Source organism: Lutra lutra, chromosome 3 (assembly GCF_902655055.1).
Source record: "Lutra lutra chromosome 3, mLutLut1.2, whole genome shotgun sequence".
Classification (NCBI taxonomy): domain Eukaryota; kingdom Metazoa; phylum Chordata; class Mammalia; order Carnivora; family Mustelidae; genus Lutra; species Lutra lutra.
This window is the reverse complement of record NC_062280.1, coordinates 162,631,500-162,657,808: the sequence shown is the minus strand read 5'-3', so window position 1 is coordinate 162,657,808 and position 26,309 is coordinate 162,631,500. Positions and strand designations below refer to the sequence as shown.

The 26,309-nt window shown below is 33.9% G+C and overlaps 1 pseudogene; it reads left to right on the top strand.

Moving 5' to 3' along the window:
* The window catches only part of LOC125095645 (tigger transposable element-derived protein 1-like), a 129,473-nt pseudogene that overhangs the window by 54,509 nt on the left and 48,655 nt on the right, over positions 1 to 26,309 (top strand).

Genomic DNA, 26,309 nt, shown 5'->3' with positions numbered 1-26,309 from the left:
TACTAATTTCCATTATTTTGTAAAAGATAAATGTGTTCTGCAACACTTAATGACTTCTGATTTCAAGCAAGTTGCTAATGCTTTCTACAACTTCACTTCCACGAATGGCTGACGTTGTTACTGTTATTAAGAGCTTAAAGTAGAGGTTTCTAGGCTCTTAGAAAAAAAAATTCCCATCAAAAGATTTATTTTGGAATTTGTTGGTTCATAGAGCGAAAATAATGATTAGTTGATACTGGGAAAGTCCTCAAAAATAAAAGCAAAAGATATATGATAATGAGAAAAGTTTTTGAAAGTTTGCAGTAATGAGGAAGAAAATAGTTATTTGTAGATCCGTTCAATAGAACCTTAAATGAATTTACTGCATAGTTCATCCACAGACCTGAAACACCTGAAAGAAAAAAAGCACACCCTCTGCCTTTAAAATACCAAATATGAAAAAAATAAATAAATAAAATAAAATAAAATAAAATAAAATAAAATACCAAGTATGCTTATGCAGATGCCATTTCATCAAAACTAGTATAGACTAAAGATAGAGAATAGTGTTTGCATTTTCCAGACTATGTAAAATTCCTTGGAACATTTCACTTTTTTATGGAGAATGAGCTAAATCTTTCCAATTATAATGAAGCTTAAGTTTCTGTCAGACATATTAATGCAGGGCCAGAACAGATTGTTAAACTTGGAAAAATAAAGTGTTTTTTAAAAAAATTATAGGTATGTCAACTCTGGATATGCTTTCTGGCTTCCCCATCTATTTATTTCCTTAATGTCCTTTTTTTCTCCTCCCTTGAAGATGGCCGCAAAAGAAATGGTAGGGCCACAGAAAAGGCCATATCGGAGAAGCATCAATAAATCAAAGGTGGGGCCAGAAATCAAGAAGTGACTAGCTTGGTTACGACATATAAGGTTATTTAGCAAATAAAGAAATATATTGGAGATAATAGAAATCAATTTTCTCATTGTTGGGGAAAGGTTTTATAAGTATATAAAAAAAGATGAAAACTAGGAAAAACAGAATATAATACAAACAATAAACTCCTTCAATGTTAGATTGAAATTAGAGGTGCTGGTGTGAACTCATGGGTAGTCAAGGTAGACTGATAGATGACGGATGAATAGATGATAGATAGATGGACAGCTAGACATGGGTAGTTAGACAAACAGTTATATTTATGTGGCTATGTATATATTGCTATGCCTACATGTGTATGTTCAACTATAATTTACCACAAGGTTTATTTAAGCCTTCTCCCTCCCATTGCTATTTGTAATTTCTTTCTCTGAGAGTGAAAAACAAGACTGTCATCTGCAATTGATTTACTTATTTGTTCAATCTTATATACATCTCAAGTAGTTTTAGAATGGCTAACCCATGTCTATATGTAAAACATACTAACAATTTTTTTGGCTTTCACAGTACCATTGCCAGTCAAAACACAATTCTCCAAAACTGCTTAGTCAGGTTCTTTTCCATCCATGTGTCTGATAAATTCCTTTTATTTTCCTTTATTTTACATTTATATCCTTCATCCTAACTACTTCCTTTCAGGATAATCTTCCACTTCACCACTTTTCTCTTGATATGTTTGATCTTAATTAAACCATTAATTAAATTTCTAATGCAAATTATCTTTTTTTTTCCCAATTTGGCCATTTTAAAAACTCCACATATCATTTCTGAAAAACTCTTGTCCTTTTAAAAAAATTTGACACCATTCTACATGTGTTTAATTACATTAAACATGAATAGCTATACTCTGAATCTGATTATTTTAGCATTTCCAGTTTTTTTTGGATTCTTCAATTTTATAATTCTGGATTGTATTTTTGTGTTTGGCTGTAAATACTTTGAATTAGATGGCTTCTCAAAGCATGTGGTGAGTTTCATTTCCCAAGTGACTTTTTTTCCTTATTCAAGTGTTGTGGAGTAAAAATCCCAACTGCTATCAATTTGATTTTTAAAAACTTACTTTTTAAATTATTTATATGGCCATGATAAATGAGTAGTCTTTAGTCTTCTCAGGTCTTAAGATAATTATGAGTTAATGTTTTATAAGGCAGTGAGTGAAAGACACAAATGTCCAAGAAAAAAACTAAGTCTGAAATATTTCAATTTATAATATTAAAAATAATCAGATAAAATGCAAAATTTTTGATGTGGACATGAGTCCATTCTTGAGATATTTACAATTCTGAGTGTAAGTAGAAATTATTTTTCTTCCTCTTTTCATCATTTTCTCATAAGAAGAAGACAAAAAAGTCTCCCTCATCAAACACTAAGAATCTGTTTTGGAGTAGTTTCTTCTTTTGTGAAGTAATTATCTTCAAATATTTAGAAACTATAGCATTCAGTAATAATAATGATGACATTCTTATTTTCTTATTTGTGGTATCTATATGTGAACTTTATTTTCAACAGATGCATTACAAGCAGCAAGTGCATAAAAATTAACATAATGCAATGCAAGACAGAAAGAAAGGATACACTGGACAATGATGAATAAAATGTTAGTGAATTTGAAAATACCACAGTAAGAAATTTCCCAAAATAAATACACCAAAAAATAAAATAAGCCTAAAAAATAAAGAGCAAAGCATCCTTCAGCTGTGGGAAAATTTCAAGCAGTCTAATCTAAGGTAAATTGAGTCCCCAAAGGAGAGGAGAGGAAAAAAAAAAAAAGTAAGGAAATAAAGCCTAAAAACATTTCAAATTTGATGAAAACTATAAACTGATTGATACAAGAATGTCAATGAAATCTATATATAAGAAATATGATGAAAATTATATAATCAAATTTCATATGCCTATACATACATTCAACATATATAAAATCAAGTTTTACCTAAAAAAATAATAAAACAAAACTAAACTGTTATCTAATAAGCTAACAAAGAATATAATAGTAATATAACAGGCAATCATCCCAAAGGCTGAAATACAAATAATATTAATAGTGAAATTAAATATAAATGATGTAAATATCACAATAAAAGGCAGGGATGATAACACTGGGGAAAAAATCACTATATATTACCTAATAAATCCTCTTTAAGGGGCGCCTGGGTGGCTCAGTGGGTTAAGCCGCTGCCTTCAGCTCAGGTCATGATCCCAGGTCCTGGGTTCGAGCCCCGCATCGGGCTTTCTGCTCAGCAGGGAGCCTGCTTCCTCCTCTCTCTCTGTCTGCTCTCTGCCTACTTGTGATTTCTCTCTGTCAAATAAATAAATAAAATCTTTAAAAAAAAAAATCCTCTTTAAATATAAAAAAAATATATTTTCAAAGAAAGGGTGGGAAAAATATAACATACTAATATAAATAAAAAAAACTAAAGGAATTATGTGTACATCAGCCATAATAGTTTCCATACCAAAGATTATTATGATAAATTAAAAAGTAATTTCATAAAGATACAGTTTAGGAGGACATAGTTTGTGAAGTAAAAACTGATAGAACTACAAAGAAAAACAGATAATCCCACAATTATAGCTAGATTTAATATCTCTTTTCTGTAGTCAATATAATAATTAAAAAGAAATTATAAAAGAATGTAGAAGATGACTATCCATCAACTTGACCTGATTAATTTAACATTTATAGGAGATTCCACCCAAAACAGCAGAATGCACATTCTTTTCAGGTACACACAGAACATTCACCAAATACCATGATATGGGCCACAAAACAAGCTTTGATAACTTTTTAACAAATATTCAAGTCACACAATATGTTCACTAATCACTATAGAACTGATGAGATATAAGTAATGGAAGCCTGGAAAATCCTTATTGTATTGAAAATAAATAAAATAAGTAATTAATTCATGGACCAAATTTATTTATTTATTTATTTATTTATTTATTTATTTATTTATTTATTTTTTAAAGATTTTATCTATTTATTTGACAGAGAGAGATCACAAGTAGGCAGAGAGGCAGGCAGAGAGAGAGGAAGGGAAGCAAAGCAGGCTCCCTGCTGAGCAGAGAGCCCCATGCGGGACTCTATCCCAGGACCCCGAGATCATGACCTGAGCCGAAGGCAGCGGCTTAACCCACTGAGCCACCCAGGCGCCTTCATGGACCAAATTTAAAAAGGAGAAAAATAAAATATTTTGAGCAATTATTAAATTGAATTAAAATAAAATACAATATATTATAAAATCGGAATGCAGCTAAAGCAGTATCTATTGATATGCTTATAGCAATTAACAATTTTATTAAATATAAGAAAGTTCTTAAAACAATGCCCTTCGATTGTACATTAAGAAACTCAAAAAGGGGGGGGGGCGCCTGGGTGGCTCAGTGGGTTAAAACCTCTGCCTTCTGCTTGGGACGTCATCCCAGGGTCCTGGGATGGAGCCCCACATTGGGCTCTCTGCTCAGCAGGGAGCCTGCTTCCTCCTCTCTCTCTGCCTGCCTCTCTGCCTACTTGTGATCTCTGTCTGTCAAATAAAAAAATAAATAAATAAATAAAACAACATCGAGATGCAAGGATTTTAGCATTGAAAATGAAAACAAGAATTTTCGTATTTTCAAATAGATTTAAAGAAAATTTATGTAGATATAATATAAGGTTGCAGGAAGCATTAAAATGTCTAATTCAGGGGTGCCTGGGTGGCTCAGTGGGTTAAGCCTCTGCCTTCAGCTCAGGTCATGATCTCAGGGTCCTGGGATCGAGTCCCTCATTGGGCTCTCTGCTCAGCGGGGAGCCTGCTTCCTCCTCTCTCTCTGCCTGCCTCTCTGCCCGCTTATGATCTCTGTCTGTCAAATAAATAAATAAAATCTTTAAGAAAAAAAAAGTCAAAAAGAAAAAAAATGCAGAAGTAAATAGTTAATATGAAATAATAAAAAATAAAAATGGAAAGCAATGAAATAGAAAATAGAGAAATAGAATAATATAGAAAATTTATAAAATAAAAATTTGGGTATTTCAGGAGATTATTGTAATGAATAGAACCACAGCCAGAATTAAGGAGGGAAAAAGTCAGAAATTACTATTATCAAGAATCAAAGAGAATGTAAATCCTGATGTAGACCCACCATACATATATATTCAGTTTATTTGGAAAAACATGCCAAGATAATGTACTGGTGCTGGAACAAATGAATAGCAATATGAAAGATAATAATAGTAACTTTTTCTCTTTATATTCCACAGTATAAAAGGAGTGGCTTGGTATTTATTATATACCTAAATATAATAGCTGAAACTATAAATTTCTGGAAGATTAAAAAAAATCTTAATGACCTTAAATTTGACAAAGATTTCTGAGTTATAAAAATAAGCAAGCACACATAAAGCACAACCCATTAAAGAAAAAAAGTGATAAATTAAATATCATCAAAATGAAGAGCTCTTTTTATAACACTGTTAAAGAAAGGAAGAACTAACCTACAGACTTAGAGAAAATAAAAGAATGCATCCATAAAGAGCACCCAAAACTTAATAATAAGAAAATAATCTTTTATTTTCTTAAATGGTATAGAAATTGGATAGACAAATCACCAAAGAACGTATAGAGAGGGGAATTAATCATACGAAAAGATACTCAACATCACTAAATATTTGGGAAGTATAAACTGAAACCAAAATGAGAGATCTCTAAACACCTATTAGAATGACTAAAATTCAAATACCCATAGCAAGTGTTGTCAAGGATGTGGAGCAACACTACTGGCAGTAATGCAAAATGGTATAATTTCTTTGGAAAGTAGTTGACAGCTTCTTAAAAAGTTAAATATATATTTACTGTATTATCTAATTACTATAGTACTTGGGGTTTAGCAAAAATAAATGAAAACATTTGTCCAAAGACTTACACGTGATATTTATAGCAACTTTCTTTGTGATAGTCAATTACTGGGATCTATTCCCCAATAGGGAATAGATGTTTATATAAACCATACAAAGAAAAATAACTCAGCAATGAAAATAAATGAATATAGAGATACTAAGTAGATGGATGAATTTCTAAATAAATATGCTAGGTGGGAAAAGTGAAAGAACAGATTATTCCATTTACATACATTTCTAGAAAATGAAAACTCATCTATGGTCAGGTCAATGGTTGTTTATGGACAGGGCAAGGTCTTAGGGAGGGATGAGAGAGAAAGAGTACAAAGATGCACAAGAAAACCTGTGGGGATGATGGTTATATGTTTTTTTATCTTGGTTGTGGCAATGGTTTCACAAATATATACATTTGTCAATATCAAACTGTACACTTAAAATATGTGGCATTTATTGGTTTCCAATTTTACCACAATAAAGCTATAATTCCAAAACACAAAGATACAATGAGACAGAAGCACTTTATTCTCTCCCTCTGTCTGTCTCTCTCATTTTTGGATATTTAAATAAAAGATCTCATGGTAATGAAAAGACTCAAACCTTGTATTTGTGTCATGCTTATCTAATATTGGTTTAATAATTATTTCTTTTAGGAGATAAATAATCATTATCTAGCAAAGGTCCAAGCAATATCCTGTTGCTCACTGTCATGGAATGTGTAAGGCTCCACAAGCATATATCTATGTATTAAGATAAATAGTTACTATTTATCTAGTGAAACTGAATGCAGTTCATCTTTGAATAACTATCTGCTTTTCATCAATTATTTCACTACCCCTAAGGTTATTTAGCTGGTAGTCTTAATCCATTAGGGCTGCTATAAGAAGCCAGCATTGTTGTGTGAGGGTCCTCTTCCTGGTTCATAGCCAGTGCCTTCTTGCTGTGTTCTCCCATGGTGGAAGGGCTTAGGGAGCTCTGTGGAATCTTTTTTAAAAGAACACAAAACCTATTCATGAAGGTTCCATTCTCATGACCTAATAAGCATGTCCCAAAGACCCTGACTTCCTAATACCATCACATTGAGTGTTAGGATTCAACATATGGATTTTGGGGGGAAGCAAACATTCAGACTAGTAAGTTTCTAACTATATGAATATGCAACAAGATGCAAATTAAGAACATGATATAGTATCTTGTTGTTAATGAAAACCAAGAATGGTATACGTATATACATATATGTGGATACATATTTATACTACATGAATGGATAATTAGATATACTAGATATTTCTACAAAGCGAAAAAAGCAAATAAGCTAAAGATCCATAAAAGGCCAAATATAAAATGCTATGTGCATGGAATAGCTTTATGTCTTCTCTCGAAAAGCAATCCCTGAGCAAAAATAGTAAATTCATAATGTTTTTAACAACAACATATTGGCATTTACCTTGAATATCTAGTATAATGAAACTCAGCGGGCTGTGACATACTTAGGATACATAGTTAATGTGACTTAATGAGGTCACATTAACCTGAATGTGCATGTTACAATAGGTTAAGCCCCTGTTCTACCTGACTGCACAATGTACTATATTTTAACAATTCATCCTACCCAAGTGTCATGGACCTCTCCAATGGATGCTTATTTTCAGTTCACTAATCATTCCTGGATCTTACTTTAGCCACCTTACACTCTGGTTCTGCAGTGCTATACCTAGATAAAATTGGTCACTTTTTAAAATAAAAATCACAATGATTATTAAATAAACAGGAAACTAAAATCAAAGGAAATATATAACATTATGCTAAAGGTAATATAATAAAGAGTCCTGTAGAGTGGAGAAATTTTTTCTTGTCATATTCTCATACTTTTTTATCTGTCCCCCCCAAGGATAGATTACACAACTTTTGTCAGTGTTGTGGACACCTCAGAGAGAACAGAAAGTATCAGCATAGAAACACTAATAGAGAATTAGAAAAATCATTCTCTGGTGCAAGGATAGGAGTATTTTCACAGAGAATTTTTTAAAAGATCAAATTACTTTAAGTTCCAGAATCGTATGTGTTTTATGTATGTGTGCACCTGTGTAAGGACACATGCACATATGAATGTCTGAACACATTAGAGACAGGATTAGAGAGAGTTTCATATGTACAATCAAAGAAAATAGAACTAGTTGAGGAACTAAGAACTCTGCTATTTGGATTACAAAAACAATGGTCCATACTAATAGACAACAACCCATTTTTACATAAAATAGAATAACTTGTAAGAGAAAAACACTGCATCATTTAATACCAATATTGTATCCAAATAAGATCTGCCTTATACAAAACTATGATTGCACTAATTCTTGTTCATGCTTTGTTTATATTTATAAGTTCCCTACCCACCACAACCATGTCTTTCTGAAGGAAAATGTATTTCCCCAACCCATTAATTCTGAGCTAGTCACACAATTGGCTTTGGCCAATGGCATGCACATGGATGTGATATATGACATGTTTAGGCTATAATTTCAGATGTCATTACATGGCTTGATAAAGCACTGCCACCTGAATCCATCCTTGAGGGTTGACTTTCTGGTATAATAATACAATAAAAAGACACGGAGATGAGTCAGGTCCAAACATTGTGGCCAAAAATTCCCTAGTCAAGTCCAGTGGAGCTGTGGCCAAACTCATATAATAAATTCAAGGAATAAAATGTATTCTTTTAAGCCACTGAGGGTTTTTTGTTTGTTTGTTTTCCTACTGGAGCAAAAGCTGACTAATGTGCCTTAAAAGAGATGCTGAAAGTAAAGAAGATAATAGAGTATCATGGTTTTTTAAAATAAGTTTTTATGTATGTCAGTATTCTGTTCACTATATCTAAATATTAGTATTTAAATTTACTATTTAGCACATTATATGTAATTTATTCCAAAATTCTAATTAACAATATAACACATGTTAGTATATTGCTTTGCTTGTTTTATTTGGTTTTGCTACGAGGCCCCAAATCCATACTGCAACAAGTTAACAAATTAATAAGTAACAAGTTAACAAATCTCTTCAAACATTGTTAAGGAAAGATACATGAACTCAAAGACGTATGTACTCAACTAATGACGTACAGTTAAGATTTTGATGTCACCGGTGTGTAGGCCAAGTTAGCCATCTCCATTACTATAAAATGAAGTCTTAGTAAAGAATTATTTTTAGCTGGACTTGAAATGTTCTATCCTATTCACCATTTAACATTAAATCACAATTTATAAGGTATGTTTACTACTCATTTCCCTAAATCATTACTGTTTTGTTTTTATATAAGAATGGCAGTTAATAATTCTCTTCTCAATAGAAGTGACATTTAGATCAAGAGAAAACAGTCTGACTCAAGATGAAAAATGGTTAATCCTTTAAGATGCTGAATTTTTCTAATCCCTTGAGTAATATTTGCCAAAGACAATAAATACCATGTTTGTTATTTCCTAACTGCCTAAAGTATGCAGATTACACAGAAAAGCCTGTTAGTGGATTGTATAATCTGAAAAAAAATGTTTTTCTAATATTTGTATTGGAAGTGTGAATTTGAATTTTATATTTTAGGATTTGTATATGAAATTGAAATGCAACATACAGTTTTTAATATTTGATGTGCAAGAGGAGTCTCGAAGCTGTTCATCTTTCTACACAGATAGTATTTGATTTAAGATTCTATTATCACTAAGCTTATCAGCAATTTCCAAAATGGTCTAAATAACAGTGCCCCCTTCCCAAACAGCTGAAACCTAAAACAAATAAACAAAGAAAAAGAAAGAAAAAGAAACTGACTGAGACAAAATGTATTTTGAGAGTAGACCTATTCCTATAAGAGGGAGTCAGTACATAAAATTTTCTGCCATTAATCCCCTCAGGGAAGTAGATTCTACAAAAACTATGGTTTAAATGTTTATGAATCATGTTACTGGTGATATATAAAGCTATTAAAATTATGAATATATTTATTCCTATTATTCCCTAGAGGAAACATCCAGGGTTTAAAAACATTGTAGTTATGTGATCCATGGTGCTCTTTTTTTTTTCTTCCCAATTCATATAACCCAAGGGCTTCATGTAGTTTCCTTAGCTATGAATTTAAATGTCTCATCTATTTTTCTTCCAAATGTTTTGCTTTTCTGTGTTAACCTTTTTATCCATCTATATTTAGTTTGGTCTGTAAATAGTAAAAGTGCTGACTGAATTACCTCAAAAGAAAATGGACCTGAAAATCAAGGAAATAATTTTAACTCTTTGGAGTCATTCTTAAAACAGTATTTAGTAGTGAAACAGCAAATTCATAGAAAGCCTGTCCTCTGAAATGATAGCATATGGGAATATTACTTGCAGAATTATGGATCCTTATCATTTGCATATCTTTAGAGAATATGTAGTCTAAATTCTTCCCTTAATTTTATAGGGAAAAAACAACAATCACCACGCTCAGAGACCTAAAGCTCACGTAACTAGTTCCTTGGCAGATTGATAAATAATGAGATGTCTTGATTTCTATGAAAGCATATTTTCAGTTTAGAAATATTCCTTGTATTTGATTCATGTATTCTTAAGAAAAACTTGACAAATCATTCAGAGTAACATTTTATATTATGAATTTATTTCATTTACATGTTAATATATAAGGGATATAGGATAAGTTTAAGTAATTTTTAATAGTATTTTTATTTAAAAAACATCTTTAGATGGCTCAGTCAGTTAAGTGTCTTCCTTTGGCTAAGGTCATGATTCCAGCCCCACATCAGGATCCATGCTCAGTGAAGAGTCTCCTTCTCCCTCTCCCTCTGCCTCTCCCCTGGCTTGTGTGAGCTCTCTCTCTCTCTCTTTCAAATAAATAAATGAATAAATAAATAAAATATTTTTTAAAATATATCATAGGATCTCCAGTTTCTGCTCAGACATGTAACAAACTTGAAAGTAATCACTTCCTTCCTCCCAACAAGTAAAATTCTGAACACATTGAAAATCAACTCTCTTTAGGGTGCCTGGGTGGCTCAGTTTGTTGAGCAACTGCCTTCAGCTCAAGTCATGATCCTGGACTTCCAGGATCGAGTCCCGCATCGGGCTCCCAGCTCCTTGGGGAGTCTGCTTCTCCCTCCGACCTTCTCCTCTCTCATGCTCTCTCTCACTCATTCTCCCTCAAATAAGTAAATAAAATCTTAAAAAAAAAAAGAAAGAAAATCAACTCTATTTAGATTCATCACAGAATTAAAGCCACAGTGCAAGCTGCTACCCTGAAAAATTTGAAATATAAACTACAACTATAATATAAAGAATAATAGCTCACCAGGGCCAGAAACTGGAAACTGGTAGAAACAGTTGAACAGGGTAATTGAGTAAATGCTAGACAGAAACTAAGTACTGCCTAGCTTAAAAGATTAAACCTCCTGGAGGGGCGCTAACTTGGAAGGGGTGTCTCCATACTTTTGGGAGTTTTACTACTAGAAAGCCAATCAAATTCTCAGGGTAAAAAGCAGAAAAAATTCTCCTCATACTTTCAGGAGGCGGGGTGGAGAACTAACCATTTTGAAAAAAGCCTAGACAGCTTGTTCTCCTAACAAAGATCTTCCTTCGAGAAAACTATTTTGCCTGAATTTAATTTAATTGATGTGGGTTTTACCACAGGAGAATCAACCTTAGGAAGGTAAATCATTAACCCCAGCCTACTTATGAATGTTAACAGCAGCTTTATTCTTACATGCCAAAAATTGGAGACAACCAAGATATCCTTCAATAGGTGAGAGAACAAATCGTGATGCATGCATACAAAGGAATAGTATAATAAAAGGAAATCATTAAGACACAAAAAGACATGGAGGAAATTTAAACGCATATTGCTAGGTGAAGGAAAAAAGTCTGAAAAGCTGTATAACTCTGTTTTTGTCAATATAATATTTGCACTGCTCAAAGTAAAGCAGGCAGGAAAGACTGTATTCAAGACCACTGGAGTAGAAGAGAGAGGCTGAACTCAACTCCAACTGAAGCAAGTCAGAAGGGTTTTTAAGCACAGGGGCTGTCTAGTGGAAATATACTGGAGGAAGTCAGAGAGGAGGCAGATTAGTGAGATGTGTGTAAAACATTAGTTACTCCTGAGTAAATGTTATTCCTGGTCAAAAGTTTTTCTCCATAATTGGGCCATCGGTGTTTGCCAATCAGTGCCCTTGGAAGTTAGGCTCCTACTTTGGCACAGGAAGATAGGGTTGCTATCTCCTTCCACACATACATTTCAAAGACATGATTACCAGATTGTTAATAAAAGGTTACAAAACGGGCTAGGGGCTGGAGAAGATGTACACACATTTCAAAGCAGCAGAGAAAGAATTAACAAGTTTTCTAAAGTAAGTGCTCTAAGAAAAGGAAGGATAGGAGTGATAGAAAGAAACCTGTCTAAAATTTAGTTATGCTGAGGGGAACATTAAGGAAGTGTTGGTCAATTCCAACTATATGACATTGTGGAAAAGGCAACACTATAGATAGATCAGTAGTTCTAGAGAAAGACCAGTAGTTGCCAGGGCTGTGGAAAGCTTTGTGAAAAGGTCAGGGATAAATAGGTAGAGCACATGGGATTTTTAGGGCAAAGAATCTATTCTATATGATACCATAATGATGTATACAAGATGTCCCACAAAATTATACAACACAGGATGTAGACATGTAAACTAGGACATTTAGTTAGAAATAACGTACCCTATACTGGTTCACTGATTTTAAGAAATACACCACACAAATGCAATATATTAATAACAGAAGAAACTGTGGGTGGTGAGGGGACTGGGAAATTGAGAAAACTCTACATTTTATTCAGTTTTTCTGTAAGCTTAATTCTTTAAAAAATAAAATCTATTTTTTTGAATCATAACAGTATTTTACATTACCCCAGAGTTTCATGTCACTACTTTTATCATTCATTTCCTCAAAGCAGTATCAGATGTATCCTCAATGTTTGTTTTATATCATTTGGGATTAAATTATACTTAGATAAAATATAAAATACATTGCATAAAAATATTAATAGCATAACTGAAAAAACTTTAAAAGTTGTATTCCATATTCCCTTTTATTATGCTAGTAAAATACACTTTTTCTTGTGTTCCACTTAAAAAGTTCCCTCTAAAGTTTACCTTATATGAATTAACTTTTTTTTAATCAGAATTACCTATTGTCTCAGCAGCTTTGAAAGAAACTATGTTATCTTCAGTGAGTTTCTGTCTACAAATTATAGATTGATAAAATCTGAATTCTTTTTTCAAGGACAACTTGTAAGTCTTCTCTTCTACTAAGCTATGTATGAAATGTGAATTTAGAAAAATGCTTGCCTCCTATAAGGTTATCTTATTGCACTCCTATGTAGCTACTCTTATTTTTTAATTATCAACATATTAGGGCATACTTTCCCCAAGATTAAAATAAACTTAAACATTTTAATACGGCGATAGGCATGAAATAGACTGTTTGATAAATAATGTTTGATAATAGAGAACAAAAGTTGTGTTTTCATGTCACTGCAGGTCCCACTGTTGGTGACGAAGGCTATCCAGAAGACCACTAAAGATGACATTCCACAGCCATGGATTAAAAAAAACATGATATATTATAAATGTATTGCAAGTAATTGTCTACACTTGTTGAAATCAAACACACTTTTCTCCATAAAGCAAAGGTGACAGGCTAAAAAATTCAAAATGGTAGCTTCTCTGAACTGGACTTTTCACTTGGAATATTCCTTTGGATTTGCCTCTCCCACCACACTGTCAATTAGAAGAATATTTCTTAGCTCTTATAACTTTGCCTCAAGTGTAGGTGTATTTAGGAACTGGCCTAAAAGAACACTAAAGATAACCTTTTCCTTTATTCTTTTAGCTCAGTGTTGTCTTTTCCCAACTTATCATTATTTAGGTCTAAGCGAGATCAGATGGAAATCATTGCAGAAAATGCCAATTCTTTACACTTAGCAAAGTATCTTTTTATGTTAAGGCTCAAGCAATTTTACGTATATTTTTTCGGATTCTCACCACTCAGCTTTTCCCATTGGGGATAATACCCACTACATGGGATGGATTTAATGGAGTGCTACTCAAAGGTAGGTCTTTCACTAGTGTTGATTTGCAAATTGTGACAAGTCCTTGACAAGATGTCTCAAAATTTCATATCATTGCAAAAATGCAGGGAAATTATTATTTATTTCTATAGCTTTCTGATAGAGTAAAAGTTTTTCTGATAAATATAAAACATATTGGGTTTCTATTTTGTGTATTTTCAGTTTTGTGCTCCTATTAGCTTACTTTTACTTTAATTTTACAGAAGTATCTACTCATCATCAGTAAATTATAAATTTACAACAGCAACAGTAGCTTGCTATTTATAAGGCAGTTGTTCACTGGTTAATTTGCCTTTCAGTCTTGTAGAGTTCTGAGGCACAAAGGCCCTGGAGTCAATTTCTAAAGTTCAGATCCCAGGTGTCTTCTTCCTTTCTTGAGACACTGGGTGGTTACTAACCTGTATCTCTCTCATGATATATGTGTGGCATTCAGTTCTGTGCCTGACATTCGCTAAGTAATTAACAAATGTCAGTGACATCTATTAATGTTATTTTCTGAATCAAAGAAAATTCCTCATCCCACTTCCTCCCAAGTGAATCCTCCCATTCAGTTCTGCATCCTGGTGTGAGAAAAACAAACAAACAAACAAACAAACAAACAAAAACAAACAACAAAACAAACAACAAAAAAAACCACCAAAAAAAAACACCCAAATAACCCCAGATTTGTTCAGAATTGTGAGAAGAAAATTATGTTTATAAATTGAGACATTAGCCCAGGAAAAATAAGTTTGAAACTTACAACTCCAAGTAGTAATAATAATACTTTAACCATGCAATAAACCATGCTTTAGATGATTAAACAGGTACAGTTAACAGACTTAAAAATGTAGTATCTGTCTCATCTCAGTATATTCCAATATAAACAGGGAAGCTTAAGATTTTATTTATTTACATCTACCTCAGAGTGCCTGGTAGAAGTGTCCCAATAAAGGTTTAATAACTAGACACATAAATAACAACGTAAATGAATATGATAGGCTTGTAGCTATCTCTTCTTTTCTTCTTCTTTGGTTGCTCATCTAACAGCTGGAGAACAGCAAAAACTAAAATCAGAATTCCCTTACTCTAACAATTGTTTTTATCCCCCCCTTTTTCGACTGTCATAGAATTTGTGTGAAACTATTGTGAAAGGAATCTATTTAAACCCCTCCCACCCAGCCACACTTACAGATAAAACGCATAGGTGTCTTCACTTGGTCTTAACGCTTTGTTTTTCTAGGTCACAGTGCCTTCCATTGTCAGAACGTAGACCTCAACTACCAAATGAACATATTCTTCTCTAGCCTGACCACAACTCACATTCCAGACAAGCCCTGGACAGAGCCACTGGAAAAACCTACCACCTCCTGCTCCACCTGGCCAAAAATTGACCTTCCCACACCCCCCACACAGCTGCAACCCTCTCACAACCCTCAATATCCTTTAATAAGGCCTAACCAGACAGAAACTGGGGGCCGACATCTCTTTTGATGTCAGGACCCTCTCCTCCCTTGGAGAGTGAATAGACTCTGTCTTGCTTACTGCTCTACTTTTTGTGGAATTCTTTGTCACCCTTGTTACCCGCCACCCTAACCTATTGTAAGCTTCTTCTGGCAAATTAATTATACCAAATAATAACCAGTTATGCCTCCATGACTGTAAAACAGTGTGCTTGAAGTTTGGTCTGCAAAAACTTGAGTAATTATAACTGAGAAACAAAATAAACATGAATATTCCAAGTCCTTAACATTTGAGAAGCATTGGTATGCAATACTCTAGTTTGGAAATGAACTGCCTCATCTCCTTTTAGTTAAATATTATGTCTCAGATTAACCACTGTTTGTTGTTGTTGTTGTTGTTGTCTTTCCTCAAATAATGCATTTATAGCAATCATTTCCTTTCTTGCTGAAGTCCACAGTTCTCAAAACAACCTGACAAAAGCTGTGGATTCACACTCGAAAACAAACAAATAAAGGTATTCCTAACATATTCTTAAAAATTACATTCGTGTTTAATTTCAAGGGATTCATGGGGTTCCCTGAAAGAGAACTGACCCCAAGTTTAACAATTCTTTATAAGGCTTTTATAAACATCCCCTCTTCTCTTCCATCCCCTTCTCTTCTCATCCCCTGTTCTCTTCCAACACAGAAAACTAATTTTTCTCTCAAAAGTGTACTTTTCCAGGGAGCCTGGGTGGCTCAGTGGGTTAAGCCGCTGCCTTCGGCTCAGGTCATGATCTCAGGGTCCTGGGATCGAGCCCCGCATCGGGCTCTCTGCTCAGCGGGGAGCCTGCTTCCTCCTCTCTCTCTGCCTGCCTCTCTGCCTGCTTGTGATCTCTCTCTGTCAAATAAATAAATAAAATCTTAAAAAAAAAAAAAGTGTACTTTTCCGTTGGTTTTAACTTATGTTTATTTTCTCATATATTTAGAGATGTACTTAAAAATATCAAACATTTTCTTTAAAATATGTTTTTATAGGAATTTAAGATGGAATATTTCTTCTTTGCTATCTTTTAATATTAACTTTCATATTTTGATGACTGATAGACTTGTATGTTTGAATAGTTTATTGGTTGTACTTTTTTTTCACTTTTTCTTCTTTCTTTCTCTATATTTAAAGGCTTCAGTTCTTTTTTCCTTTTTGATTTTTTTCCTCTACTTGATTTGAAATTGACATTCTTTTCTTTTTTTAGTTAATATCATAAATGTTTCACAAAAAATCATTTTATTCTTATAACTCAAATATTTAAAAATCTGTAACATTGTTTAACTTTAGCCTCTACCTTCTCATATTCTATGTTACTGCTGGAATTTTAAATGTTAATCATTAATACATGGTTTTTATACAACATTTATACATGAACAGTCATAGAATTTATTTTCACTAATATCATGGGTTGGCCAATTGTTAGTTTGAGTTTTCAAATCTGGGAATGTTATTTCACCCTGTTTCATTAATGCTATTTGGATAATAGTAATTTAGAAAAATTCTCCCATGAACTTACAATAATAATGTTGCTAATGAGAAGTCATTCTTTCATGAGTAATCCATTTTGTTTTGCTTTGCTTTTCTTATAGCTGTTAAGACTATTTTTTGTGGGAAGTGATATGCATTTTTACTATTATGCATCTTTTTTTGAGATTTTATTTATTTAATTTAGAAAGAGAGCAAGAGTGAGAGTAGGGAAAGGGGAAGAGGGAAAGAGAGAATTTCAAGCAGACTGCTCATGACTCCAGAGCCTGATGTGGGGCTTGATCTCACAACCATGAGATCATGACCTGAGCCAAAACCAAGTCTGACAGTTAACCAGTGGAGCAATCCAGGAGCCCCTTTACCATTATGCATCTTAACTATCATGCATCTTTTTATTCATGCTCATTCTTATTACTATGCATTTGAATCCTTTAAAGAGAGTCATAATTTTCTTTGAATCATAGGACCTAATTTACTATTATATTTTAAATATTGTTTTTCTCCATTTTCAATTTATCTTTAAAAAAAAACTACTGGACATTTGACACTTTTTTAAAATTTTATGCTTCACTATATCTCTTTCATAATTTATACCTGTAGTACTCCTGCCTCTTATATGTGTATTTTCCTTTGATCTATCTTCTAAAACAAATTGTCTTTTCAGATATATTTTGTCTAAGTGCTAACATGTCTATGGCAATTTTCCATTTATATAATTTTTTTAAAAATTCCAATATGCCTGTTAATACTTTAAAGATACTTTTCTCGAGGCGCCTGGGTGGCTCAGTGGTTTAAGCCTCTGCCTTCGGCTCAGGTCATGATCCCAGGGTCTTAAAAAAAAAAATAAAGATACTTTTCTCATACTGCCATGCACTTACCTTATGGTTTCTACTACTTACTTTGTTTTATTTACATTTTAGATGTTCTTATTTTGGAGATGATCTTATTTATTTCAATTTTTTTTTAAAGATTTTATTTATTTATTTGACAGACAGAGATCACAAGCAGGCAGAGAGGCAGGCAGAGAGAGAGAGGGGGAAGCAGGCTCCCTGCCGAGCAGAGAGCCCGATGTGGAGCTCGATCCCAGGACCCTGGGATCATGACCTGAGCTGAAGGCAGAGGCTTTAACCCACTGAGCCACCCAGGCGCCCCTCAATTTTTTTTTATATTGTTTCTTGTGTTTGGTAAGGAAGTTATCCAAACTCTAGGTCAGCTGACCTCATCTTCTGAAGTTTTTGTTGCTTAATCTATAATTGTTTTTTCCCCTCAACTCAACTTCAGTTGGGTTGATGAAAGATTCATCTATCTTCTTTGGTGTAGACATATATGAGATACCTAGTCTTGATGCAGTTATAAGAATAATGTCTTAAGTTAGAATTACTGAGCCAAGCATTTAGTGAGATTTGGGACCCAATGTATATGTCTACTGAAATCTGTTCTGTATTCACTTTTTGCAGCCTATTCCCAGCCTCCTCTGAGCTACAGATCAAGAACAAGATTATTTGAGGCTTCCTAAGAGTGGTGGGTGGAGAATTTATAATCCATTTCACAGAGGTGACAGAGATTTGCAAATCTACTTTATACAATTAGCTCAGTTGCAAGCTCAGTTTCAGCTTTCCCATATGGCAAGAATCTAGGAATTATTTCCTGCCATCCATTGCAATTAAAAGATCAACTCCACAATCAATGTCTTATTGCCTTTTAGTATCTTGTGAGCTACTCAAGTTCAGTTTGTGCTCATCTGATGGGGTGTTCTTGGTTGTTTTTTTCTTCTTCTACATTACTTAAAATGTAGTATTAGCAAGTATCCAGCATTTCTTATGTTTGTTTGTTTTTTTTTTAAAGATTTTATTTATTTATTTGACAGAGAGAGATCACAAGTAGACAGAGAGGCAGGCAGAGAGAGAGAGAGAGGGAAGCAGGCTCCCTGCTGAGCAGAGAGCCCGATGCGGGACTCGATCCCAGGACCCTGAAATCATGACCTGAGCCGAAGGCAGCAGCTTAAGCCACTGAGCCACCCAGGCGCCCTCTTATGTTTTAATAAGAGAACCATTCCTTTTAATTCAGCTCACTGTGCCATAGTAACCAGAATCCTCATTAGCCCTAGCCTATATAATACTATACTCCATTGTAAAATTATTTTCCCCAACATATTTATAAATCTGAGAAATTTGGCATTGTTAAAGATTTAATCTAAATATCAAATGATATAGTTGCTATGTGCCCCCAAAACATTGGGTATTATAATGAAATACAACCTAAAATGTATGAAAGTAATTTTTAAAGATTAACACACTTGAGGGACACCTTGGTGGCTCAGTTGATTAAGCATCCAACTCTTGATGTCAGCTCAGGTCTGCTGAGTTCAAGCCCTGCATTGGGCTCTACACAATACCTTTGAAATGTAGGGTATTTATGATGTTTGTATGAAAGTGATTCTTTTGTTCAAATATTTCATAATAGATATTCTATGTAAAATGTGTAATCAGGAAAACTAAAATATTAAAGTGTTTCAAGTAGTTCTTTAAAATGTAAACCTGCTGCTTATCAGATTTTCACTCTTAATATTATATGGATTTGTTTTATGTTTTAAATGGAAAGAAAATGTTGAAGTGCTATAAAAATTGATGTTCTTTTACTTGTAATGTTTATAGTTATAGACTGCAATCTCAAAAGTGAAATATACAAATTCTTCCTAATTTTGAACCATAAATCTGCACATCATGAAAATAAGTTTCATGCATTTTAGGTAATATTGAAAGGATATTTGATTTTTGTCAGCCAAATTTTATTGTGGTTTACATAATAAATGTATGTTTTCAAACATATACTGAACATGCTAGGTTTCAGTCTGTACTAAAAGTCACTGAGAAATTTCAATACATTAAAAAATCTATAAATTATGTGATGGTCCATGAAAAGTTTGGAAGCTGAACTCTTTCAAGTCAACATGAACTACCACTTTATACAGTACCTTCCTCTATGAACTAAATCATGCTGATTTTATTGCAAATATAGAAGCTATTGATTTATGTTAATTAAATTTTTTTTTTAATATTTTATAAAAGACTTGACAGTGTGAGGCCTGTGGGTGGCTTAATAGGTTAAATTAAGCAGCTGCCTTTGGCTCAGGTCATGATCCTAGGTCCTGGGATCAAGCCCCACATTGGGCTCCCTGCTCAGCCAGGAGCCTGCTTCTCCCTCTCCCACTCCCCTCGCTTATATGCTCTCTCTCCCTCTGTCAAATAAATAAATAAATAAATCTTTAAAAAAAAGGATTGACAATGATTTCAAGTTATAATCTATGATGATGAACAGTTTTATACAAGGGAATAGTGAAATTTTTTGTATATTTATAGTTCACCATTTGTACCGTAGGTGTAATAACATTTACAGAAAGAAAAAAGGATGTTTAATTATTTGATAAATTTTTATGTTAGTTGCTTCAGCTTGAAGTAGAGCAAGAAGAAACATGCCTGTTAATACTTTAAAGATATATGTACATCATAAATAACTTTAATAGTATAAATCACTAATTTATGATTTCTTGCTGACATGTAATTGAGTCAACTCTAAATTAGTTTTCAGATGACATTCATTATTACATATAGAACAGGATAATTATTTACCTCTATTACCCTAGCATGTTGGTGTTTAATTTTGTTTCACTGAAAGTTAGAAATGAGTAAGCAAAACGAAGGAGGTCCATTAACAACTGAATTTTGAGGTTGTGTCTAAGAACTAATGTGTAGAGACATCAAAGGATACATTTTATTCAAAACAGCCTGTGTTCTCAGTACCATGGCCGTGGATCCTTCATAGCCTTTCCACTTCCTCCAATGAGATCACATGCAGCATTATGTAGTCTATGAGTACATGTACTTTTCTGACCAGCTGTATTCCTATCCTCATCAGATTTTCTAAATGACCTAGAAATAGAAAGAACACTTCTAAACCCACTTGCAAGGGTGATTAGATCCATGTAATTGTAACATTCTATGTGATTATGTAACTAAATTAACTTTAAGAGTATTTTGCCTTACAGGATTAGAAGAATATGGGATTATAGTTTTGATTTCGGTTTAGGATTGAGGAAAGGCAGAAATGAGATGTTTCTGGTTGAGAAGAACATTTGAAAAAATATGAATTTACATATTTTAAAAAGTACATGCTCTTAAATGTACACACTTCAATATAATGTTTCCTCTAAGGATCTCTGAAGTTTGCATGAAATTTGTCATTTCATGACATCACCTTTTTTTTTAATGTAAGTGAATATAGAATGTCAGACAACACTGGGGAAAGAAGATGTGAACTGAGAGAACATCTAATCTAACATTCTTAATTTACAATTCAGAATTGAAGATTAACTTAAATTCCCAGTGACAAAAAACTAGAGATAAAATAGAAGTAAAAAAAAAAAATAGAAGTTGTTCTGCTTTCAGGTTTGTCTTTTCACCTCACTGTCTTACCCTGCTTAGAAAAATAACAGAAATCACCTCAGGAAAACATTCATAGGGTAACTGCATTGTTACTTAATATTTGCCTTAGCATTACCAATGGTTCCCAGAGCAAGGGATAAAACAGGGACTTTATTTCCTAATATACCTACAGTAATGTTAAAACAAAACTGGCCTCAGGCAAAACCACAAGCTAGGATCAGTCTGTGGAGGTTTTAATTTATTTTGCCAGGGGTGTTTTTCCATTGCTCATTTTCTTCTCCTGACAATCACATTAGAATCCTTGAATTGTTGATAAGGGTTTTACCCCTTGGGTAAAGTCTCCCAGTAATTTAGGCCTCATAGTCATTCCACAACATGGAAATGACCAGAGATTACTGTAAAGTCATGGCCCAGAATTTTTCATATTTTATTGCCTTAACTGTAATGTCAATCTACAATATACTTGTGGAGAAACTCAATGGATTAGAAAGTCTTTGCATATACTGCTGAAAGTTCTCTTACATGGTGATTGACAGGGGGAAGGAGATAGAATTAAAAAATAATTAGGGAAAGCAGGAAAAATATATATGGGATTTCAGGTATGGGCCATTGAGTTTTTGTAGGAAAATGCTTGTACAGAACAAAAAACCTTTTTAAATGTGAGCCATTGGTTTTTAAACCTGCATATATGTTTAATAATGATGACGATGATATCATTTACTGAGTGCCTACTATGCCAAACACTCTTGGCTACTTTGAATCTATCACATAAATGCTGAGAATATTTATACTTATCCATTTTATGGGAACACAAAGACAAAAACAGCAAATACTTTAAAAGTGAATACAGCATTTTGCCTGCGGCATCAGAAAGAGCTTTCAAGAAAAGATGATGTTCTTAGGGTTTCCTTTAAGTAAGAATAATAAATACTTAAGTGAAAAGTTGAGGTAGTAAAAAGGGAGACAAAAAAAGAAAACAATCTAGATGGAAAGAACAAAATCTACAACGGAACTGGTTTGCAAACAATGAATATGCAAATTATTCAAAATTCTTGTACTGTCTCATCCTATACCAAAAGATTGAGACTATTCCCTGCATGTTTCCAGACCACAATGCTTTGAAACTGGAACTCAATCACAAGAAAAAGTTTGGAAGGAATTTAAACACTTGGAAGCTAAAGATCATTCTGCTCAAGAATGTTTGGATCAACCAGAAAATCAAAGAAGACCTTAAGCAATTCATGGAAACCAAAGAGAATGAAGACACATCAGTCCAAAACCTATGGGGTATGGCAAAGGCAGTCCTAAGTGAGAAATACATAGCCATCCAAGGCTCACTAAAAAAAATTGAACAACCCCGAATACACAAACTCTTTTTACACCTTAAAGAACTGCAGAGTCAACAACAAGTTAAGCCATCCCCATGCACAAGAAGGGAAATAATTAAGATTAGAACAGAGATCAATGAGTTAGAAACTAGAGATACAGTAGAACACATCAATAAAATTAGAAGATGGTTCTTTGAAAGAATTAATAAGATCGATAAACCACTGGCCAAAGTAATCCAAAAGAAAACAGAGAGGAACCAAATCAATAAAATTATGAATGAAAGGGGAGAGATTATGACTACCACCAAGGAAATAGAAACAATCATCAGAAATTAATATCAACAGTTATATGCCAAAAAGTTAAGCAACCTAGAAGAAATGGATGTATTCCTAGAAACCTATAAAATTCTAAGACTAAAACAGGAAGAAATTGACAACCTGAATAGACCAATATCTAGTAACAAGATTGAGCAGTGGTCAAAAACCTCCCAAAAAACAAGAGTCCAGGACCTGATGGATTCCCTGAGGAATTCTACCAAACATTTAAAGAATAAATAATACCTATTCTCCTGAAGCTGTTTCAAAAAATGGAAAAAAAAGGAAAACTTTCAGACTCTTTCTATGAAGCCAGCATTATCTTGATCACCAAATCAGAGAAAGACTTCATCAAAGAGGAGAATTTCAGACCAATATCCCTGATGATTATGGATGCCAAGATTCTCAACAAGATCCTAGCTAATAGGATCCAACAGTACACTAAAAAGATTATTCAACATGACCAGGGGGGATTTATCCCTGGGATGCAAGGGTGGTTCAACATTTGCCAGACAATGTGATAGAACTAATCAATAAGAGAAGAGAAGAACCACATGGTCCTCTCAATTGATGCAGAAAAAGCATTTTACAAAATACAGGATACTTTCCTGATTAAAACTCTTCAAAGTATAGGGATAGAGAGAAGACTTCTCAACTTCATAAATCCATATATGAAAAACCCACAACAAATATCATTCTCATTGGGGAAAAGCTGAGAGTCTTCCCATTGAGATCAGGAACATGACAAGGATGCCCACTCTTGCCACTGTTGTTCAACCTAGTACTAGAAGTCCTAGCCATATCAGACAACACAGAGAAATAAAAGGTATTCAAATTGGCAAAGAAATCAAACTCTCTCTTTTTGTAGATAACATGATACTTTATGTGGAAAACCCAAAAGATTCCACCCCCAAATTGCTAGAACTCATACAGCAATTCAGTAATGTGGCATGATAAAAAATCAATGCACAGAAATCAGTTGTTTTCTTATACACTAACAATGAAACTGTAGAAAGTGCAATTAGAGAACCGATTCCATTTACAATAGCACCAAAAACCATAAGATGCCTTGGAATAAACCTAACCAAAGAGGTGAAGGATCTAAACTTGAGGAGCTACAGAACACTTGTGAAAGAAATTGAAGAAGACACAAAAAAAGGGAAAAACATTCCATGCTCATGGATTGGAAGAATAAATGTTAAAATGTCTATGCTGCCCAGAGCAATCTATACATTCAACGCCACCCCAATCAAAATACCATTGGCATTTTACAAAGTGCTGGAACAAAGAATCCTAAAATTTGTATGGAACCAGAAAAGACCCCAAATCGCAAATGTTGAAAAAGAAAAGCAAAGCTGGAGGCATCACGTTGGCTGATTTCAAGCTTTATTACAAAGCTATGATCACCAAGACAGCATGGTGCTAGAACAAAAACAGATACACAGACCAATGGAACAGAGCAGAGAGCCCAGATATGAACCCTCAACTCTATGGTCAAATAATCTTCAACAAAGCAGGAAAAAATATACAGTGGAAAAAAGACAGTCTCTTTAACAAATGGTTCTGGGAAAATTGGACAGCTATGTGTAGAAGAATGAAATTGACCATTCTCTTACACCATACACAAAGACAAACTCAAAATGTTTTATTTTATTTTTTTTTCCAAACTCAAAATGTTTTAAATACCTCAATGGGAGATAGGAATCCATCAAAATCTTAGAGGAGAACATAGGCAATAACCTCTTCAACATCGGCCACAGAAACTTCTTCCAAGACATGTCTCCAAAGGCAAGGGAAACAAAAGTGAAAATGAACTTTTGGGACTTCATCAAGATAAAAAGCTTCTGCACAGCAAAGGAAACAATCAACAAAACAAAGAAACAACCCACGGAATGGGAGAAGAAATTCACAAATGACACTACAGACAAAGGGCTGATATCCAAGATCGATAAAGAACTTCTCAAACTCGACACCCAAAAAAACAGATGATCATGTCAAAAATGGGCAGAAGACATGAGCATACACTTCTCTAATGAAGACATACAAATGGCTAGCCAACACATGAAAAAATGTTCATCATCATGTCAAAAAACAGGCAGAAGACATGAACAGACACTTCTCCAATGAAGACATACAAATGGCTAACAGACACATGAAAAAATGTTCGTCATCATTAGCCATCAGAGAAGTTCAAATCAAAACCACAATAAGATACCACCTTACACCAGTTAGAACTGCAAAGATTAACAAGGCAGGAAACAACAAACCAGTTAGAATTGCAAAGATTAACAAGGCAGGAAACAACAACAGGAAACAACAAACAACATCCTTGAAGAGGATATGGAGGAAGGGGAATCCTCTTATACTGTTGGTGGGAATGCAAGTTGGTGCAGTCACTTTGGAAAACAGTGTGGAGATTCCTCAAAAAATTAAAAATAAAGCTACCTATCCTATGACCTGGCAATTGCACTATTGGGTATTTACCCCAAAGTTACAGATGTAGTGAAAAGAAGGGCCATATGTACCCCAATGTTCAGAGCAACAATGTCCACAATAGCCAAACTGTAGAAAGAGCTGAGATGCACTTCAACACACAAATGGATAAAGATGTGGTCCATATGTACAATGGAATATTACTCAGCCATCAGTAAGGATGAATACCCAACTTTTGCATCAACATGGGTGGGACTGGAGGAGATTATGCTGAGTGAAATAAGTCAAGCAGAGAAAGTCAATTATCATATGGTTTCACTTACTTATGGAACATAAGGAATAACATGGAAGACATTAGGAGAAGGAAAGGAAAAATGAATTGGGGGAAATCAGAGGGGGAGATGAACCATGATAGACTGTGGATTCTGAGAAACAAACTAAGAGTTTTATGTATGTATGTATGTATGTATGTATGTATGTATTAAAATATTTTATTCATTTATTTGACAGAGAGAGAGACAAAGTACAAGGAGGTGGAGCAGTAGGAAGCAAGCTCCTGCTGAGCTGGGAGCCCAATGTGGGACTCGATCTCAGGACCCTGGGATCATGACCTGAGCCAAAGGCAGATGCTTAATGACTGAGTCATCCATGTGCCCCAAACTGAGGGTTTTAGAGGGGAGGGGTATGGGGGGATGGATGAGCCTGGTGGTGGGTATTAAGGAGGGCATGTATGGCATGGAGCACTGAGTGTTGTACATAAATAGTGAATCTTGTAACACTGCATCAAAAACTAATGATGTATTTTATGTTGACTAACAAAACACAATAAAAAATTTAAAAAATAAATTTAAATAAAATGCCTGTACTACAAAATAAGAAGGTAAGAGAGAGCTTAGGGGATTTTATTTAC